The sequence below is a fragment of the Macrobrachium nipponense genome, chromosome 44, assembly GCF_015104395.2.
Source record: "Macrobrachium nipponense isolate FS-2020 chromosome 44, ASM1510439v2, whole genome shotgun sequence".
Taxonomy (NCBI): domain Eukaryota; kingdom Metazoa; phylum Arthropoda; class Malacostraca; order Decapoda; family Palaemonidae; genus Macrobrachium; species Macrobrachium nipponense.
In genome coordinates, this window is record NC_087221.1 from 44,037,938 (window position 1) to 44,044,296 (window position 6,359).

Consider the following 6,359-nt stretch of genomic DNA (forward strand, 5'->3'; position numbering starts at 1 on the left):
ACACACACACACACACACACACACACACATCATATATATATATATATATATATATATATATATATATATATATATATATATATATATAATATACATATACGCATTTGAGTGCGTGTATGTGCACACGCGCGTTCCATAAATAACCACACAATGAACTAAACAGAAAGACAATCACATTAGCAACATCCTCAGACCAAGGAGGAGAAAAATGCCAAACTAAATTAATCTAATACTCAACTAATATCCAACTAATATTCAACGAAGAGCTCCAAATACTCTCGCAAATCCGGCATGGAAATATCTACGAGTTTCTAATACGTTGAAAAAGTTGTCAGGCGCAGCTTTCTTTCCCTCGAGTATCTGAGTTTCGTGAAAGATATTTCGGCGTTTGGAGGACATTCCGACTTCCAAACTTAGGGAAGGTTTACGTCTCTCTCTCTCTCTCTCTCTCTCTCTCTCTCTCTCTCTCTCTCTCTCTCTCTCTCTCTCTCTCAGATGTGAACTGAAAATACACATATAGGAATGTAGGGTACACTAGATTTTGTACACATACTTCAATATACACACACTACAAATATACGTATGTGATTTCAGTGTTGTCAATGAAATAAAAAAAAAAAAAAAACGTACGAAATGCCATCTGTAAAGAAAATATACATATAAGTATACTAGGCATACGTAAACACTAAACATAAACACTAAATATACGTACACATTTTCTGTACGTTAACTGAGTTTATTTATAATAATGAACGTTTGAATAAATATATATTCAAATTATTTACTGAAAATATACAGATACAGATACAAGATACAGGCATACATATTCATCGTATACATGCATATATTCAGCTTCCTCACTGAATATACACACTAGACTCTTTTTGCATACCTAATTATGCAAACACCTCGTTCACAAGTCTGAAGAAAGTAAGGTGGCGTGGTTTAATGCTTCGGGCAAGAATTTCGCACGTGACCAGCATGCGAACATACTTACTGAACATCTAGACGTGTATTATGAACACCTGTATATACATATACAAGGATAAAGTTTACACATCTGTATATTCATCATAAATGCTGGAGATACGCAGAAATATGGCAAGTGGGTTTGTCATCTAGGAAGGGGATTTATTTTTATTCTTTGCCTTTCCTCTCTCTCTCTCTCTCTCTCACTCTCTCTCTCGTCTCTCTCTCTCTCTCCTTTCCTCTCATCTCCTCTCTCCTCTCTCTCTCTCTCTCTATATAAAAAAATATATATATATATGTATATATATATATATATATATATATATATATATATATACATTATATATTCATTATATATATTCAAACACACACACACACACACATACTTCTCTCCCTTCATACTTCTCTCTCTCTCACTCTCACAGTCTTTAAAAGTCGCAAGACTTAACCAACGGTGAATCTTACCAATAACTCATAGAATCCCAGATGATGAGCACCAAAATCACTCATCAAAGTGACTGAGGCGAGAGATAAATATTCTTAAAAAAAAAAAAACTTCAAACATCAAGTAAAACAGAGGTTATTTTCGTCTCTGCATGACTTTAGAAGAAAAAAAAAAAATGCCTTCCGGTTGAACTGACGGAAATCATAAATCATCAGAATGCTTAATGTATACCGTGATGAAACTAAGACTGACCGAATGTGATGTGCAATTTCATTTTCATCATTTTGATGTCTACATTGATATCAGAGGTTTTACTCTCTTATTGTGCGTTAAGAGTTTCCCTTTCTTCTGGAAATAGTGTCTTTATTTTGTAAATTATATGAGAAAATTGGGTTTATTTACAAGGAATTGTTTTACACACTCATACACATACATACATGCATACATACACATACATACTATATATATATATATATATATATATATATATATATATATATATGCGTGTGTGTGTATGTGCGAGTGTGCGTGTATTTAATTCGAGAAAAATATAGTATGTACTATATAAATATATGATATATATATATATATATATATCTATATATATATATTATATATATATACAAATAGAGAGAGAGAGAGAGAGAGAGAGAGAGAGAGAGAGAGAGAGAGAGAGAGAGAGAGAGTACATCCGGGAAAATCCAAACCTTGAGACCTTGTGGGTACTGTCTGAAGAGAAAATAATTGGATCAGTGCCGCACAATGCCAAGAAAAGCAATATATGGCCAATTAAACAAAAACCGCAGAGTGTAACCCACAAAACGAAGCTTGAACTCTGTTTGGAAAGTATTCTGAGGTTACGGCTTTGGGTTAAAGGTTCTCAATTGACAGATAGATAGTGGAACACACACCCTTTGTATGTATGTGTTTATGTATGCTTGTATGTATGTATATATATAAATACACACACACACACACACACACACATATATATATATATATATATGTATATATATATATATAATATATATATATATATATATATATATATATATATATAATTTAGTGAGTGAGACTGTGTATGTGTTTGTCTTAGAGAGAGAGAGAGAGAGAGAGAGAGAGAGAGAGAGAGAGAGAGAGAGAGAGAGAGAGGAGAGATATTATATAACAGTCGAACAGACAGACAGAAAGGCAGTAAATTAATTCACGCCTTTCTTCGAAAAAAATTTGGGTACACAAAAAAAGGACAAGCGTTTGCAATCATATGCGAGAGAGAGAGAGAGAGAGAGAGAGAGAGAGGAGAGAGAGAGAGAGAGAGAGAGAGAGGTCCATAAAACGAGCCAATTTAGAGTATCATCAGTAACTGCTTCCACACGACATTGCTTGCGAGAAAAAAAAAATAACACTCTATGCAAGAAGTGAAAGCACTCACAAACACGCCCTTTTACCACTAGCACTTGTACTTAGTCATGCATTCCTACAAGCAGTGCCAGAGTCAAGACCTCCCCCACCCTACTAAGAAAAGTTGAAGGGGTTGGGGGGACAGCGGGAAGTGGATGGGAACTCCTTTTTATGCAGCTGATAAAAAAAAAGATAAAAGCAAAATGTTAGATCTTAGTTACATCAACCAGAGAAATTGTCGACTGCAAGCAATTGATGAGTCATGGGCAGGTTTGGTCAATTCCGTAGCCGGGGATGGTGGGGTGGTGGTGGGTTTGGGGGTGGTAGGTTTGGGGGTGGTGGGTTTATGTCCAGCAGAAAAAGGGTCTTTTGGTCCTATAGCACCTGAAGTGCTCTTTGGTTGAGAAGATAATAGCTAAAATAATTACACCAAAGACTGCAACCAATTAACAACAACAACAACAACAACAACAACAACAACAACAATAATAATAATAATAATAATAATAATAATAATAATAATAATAATAATCATCATGGACTTCTAAGGAGGCAGGATGCAACCTGGTACCCCGCACTATAAATACCACCCAGTCGAATACGATGACTGAGATAGAAAAAAAAAGATATTATGAAGATATGGCTTTTAATACTAATTTCTAAAGCAATTATGATTAGACTACCAGCAAAAGTAACATAAATCATAATAATATTAATAATAACACTAGCCCTAAAATCTATGAGGCCCATTCTCAATAAAGTGTCTAGTTAAACCCACGGCTTGAAATACCATTCTTTTAAAACCTCTCTATGTAAGCGGAAGAAAAAAAAAAACGTCCAGAATTCCCAGCAGCAGCAGAAGATGAAGAAGAAGAAGAAGACAATGAATCGTAAAGCTTCGATTGTTTTCAGTAAGACGTCAACGCTCTACAATAGATGATGTCATAAATAATGAGAATGAATTGTAATAATGTAATCCTGAAAGCGTATAAATAGAATATGGCGCTATTCCTGTCATTGTATGAGTTAAGCTGAGATACACCGATTATGCAGAGTGCAAGACATGCATAGGTCACTCGGAGGGGATGAGTAATTTATTATAGAGAGAGAGAGAGAGAGAGAGAGAGAGAGAGAGAGAGAGAGAGATTACACAACAAGAATAGGCTATTAATAAGATTGTTTATCTAGAGAGAGAAGAGATGGGGGAGAGAGAGAGATTTTGCAATACAAAGTGAATAGGCTATAGACAAGATTATATGTGACGAGAGAGAGAGAGAGAGAGAGAGAGAGAGAGAGAGAGAGACCGAAGCATGTATACATACTCATCAAAACGAATTATTGCATCACAACTGAGATCATCAAGACAAATGCAGTGCGAAGAAATATTTACATTTCAAAAGACCCACTCCCTTCCCTATGACACTAAACAATTCTAATCATCCAATCATGTCGACATAATTGACCAGAAAAAATTGTCGCGATCAACTTTATATACGAACGGAGTTACCACACCCACCGCAAGGTCATTCACCCAGTCACTCAACCGGGTCAAACGGAAGCCAGGTCACGTGACATCACGTAATGAAGGGTTTGCAGTAGATGGTCGTGACTGGCTTGGGAATGTTTACGCTGGCTAATGAAAAGGTTTCATCGACCTGGCTTTATGAAACACCGGTTGCTGGGACTAGATGCAAGCCTTAGCGGTTTGTTGCAAGTGGTGACGACTCACTAGAGCATTAATTACTGGATTTGCAGCAAACCATAACAGTCTGCAGTAAGCAGCGATGGCCCAGTAAGAGGGTCAACCTGTACAGTGGTATTACTCGGATTATATTATTCAATGACTGTGTGTTTTCATTTATTGTTCATATCTGTGTTCCCGGACTTATAATTTTTTGTTGTTGCCCTGGGGAGCCAAAGTGGCATCAGATTGCCCTGTCAGGACTGGCAATTCCCCTAAAAGAGAAGAATGGCAGATATTGGCAACATTAAAATAACAAACTTTCGTTTTTCACTATTCATTATTCTCTAGAAAGTCACCTTCCCCATAGAACGGGTGGTTTTAGAGAGCCAACACACCAGTCACTGCCAAATTCATCCCTCTGTTGCAGAATCTCCTGAGAGTAATATTTCAGTTTTTTCTTTTTTCAATAATATTTTCAGCAATAAAGCGTTTCTTTCAATTTCTTTTGAACCAACAACTTTTGTTGTATATTTTACTCACAATCTAATAGTCTCTCTTGCCTCACTGTGAGACATTGCTACTAGCAAAAGATAGATAAGGTCTGTTGTTTATTTCACTTTATGGTCACAGGGGGCTTATGTGACTACAGCTTCTACCATATATTAACGGTCACCCATCCGAGTTTTAACCATTAATCAGATGACGATTTTCCAAATTAATTAATAAAGTGTTTATTTAATTACTAGAGGAAAAGACTTCAGAAACGAAGATTAAGTCAAATTAAAAGGAATATCTTTCAAGTATAAGAATAAAAGATGGTTTAAAAATAAATCTAAAACATTCACCAAATTCAGTTATAAAAAGAGGAAGGTCTTTGAATCAGTGTGACATGTTAAAACCCAAAGAATCTCCGAATCGGGGCCAGTTCCCATATCAAGATCCTCATTTCATTTCTGAATGCAGATTTCAAAATGTTTTTTTCATAAAGGACTGAAATACTTTTTCACACTGGCAATTGAAATTCGTGACAATTCCCTCTTAGCCCAAAGCTTAGACGTGACATGCACTGCAGTTTGCATCGTCAAAAACTTTTATTATATTTTTTCACCTTCTCATGAGATGGCTTCTCATTAAGGGGAATTCTTTGCAATTCTCATGTTTTTTTTTTTTTTTTTTTTTTTTTTTTTTTTTGCAAAATGGGAATAGTGATGTAAGAGTAAATCTTAATTCTTCATATTTATTTTTGATTTTCCATAAAAGTTTCCACAGACAAGAGACAGCAAATTAAATTCTTTGCTGTTCTTGTTTTAATTTTTTTCATTCTTAAGAATGATGACATTACAGGTTCCAAAGTTATTTCTTTTTCTTAAATACCTGCTCAAGGTTCATCTTGTGCTTTATTTAAAGTTCTAAGCAATTCAATTTTTTTTTTCACATTTCATTTATTCATATTTCTATTTAATTATTCAATCGATTTATTGACCTTACTAGCTAAAAAAAAGTATAATAGATGGCTAATTGATACTCCAATCAGTTATAAAACATTATGATTCCAGTTTTTATGATACATTAAAAATGTATAACTCTGGTGCACTTAAATTAAAAATAGCGTATGGTACTGGATTTGTTTATGCCTTTGTTACGTCATCAGCTGAGAATAGTGATTAAATGAAAGTTATTGACTGAATATCTATATATTGTAAAGAAAAATGTATATTGATGAGGTTTCTCAAAAAGTCATTCTTTATTTTATGTGTTATTGTACGAAGTGACATAAAAACATTCCCTTAAGGGTACATTATCGCTCAGAGAGTCATGCTTAACTGAGCATACTCTGCCGCGCATGCTGGCGGGCATATG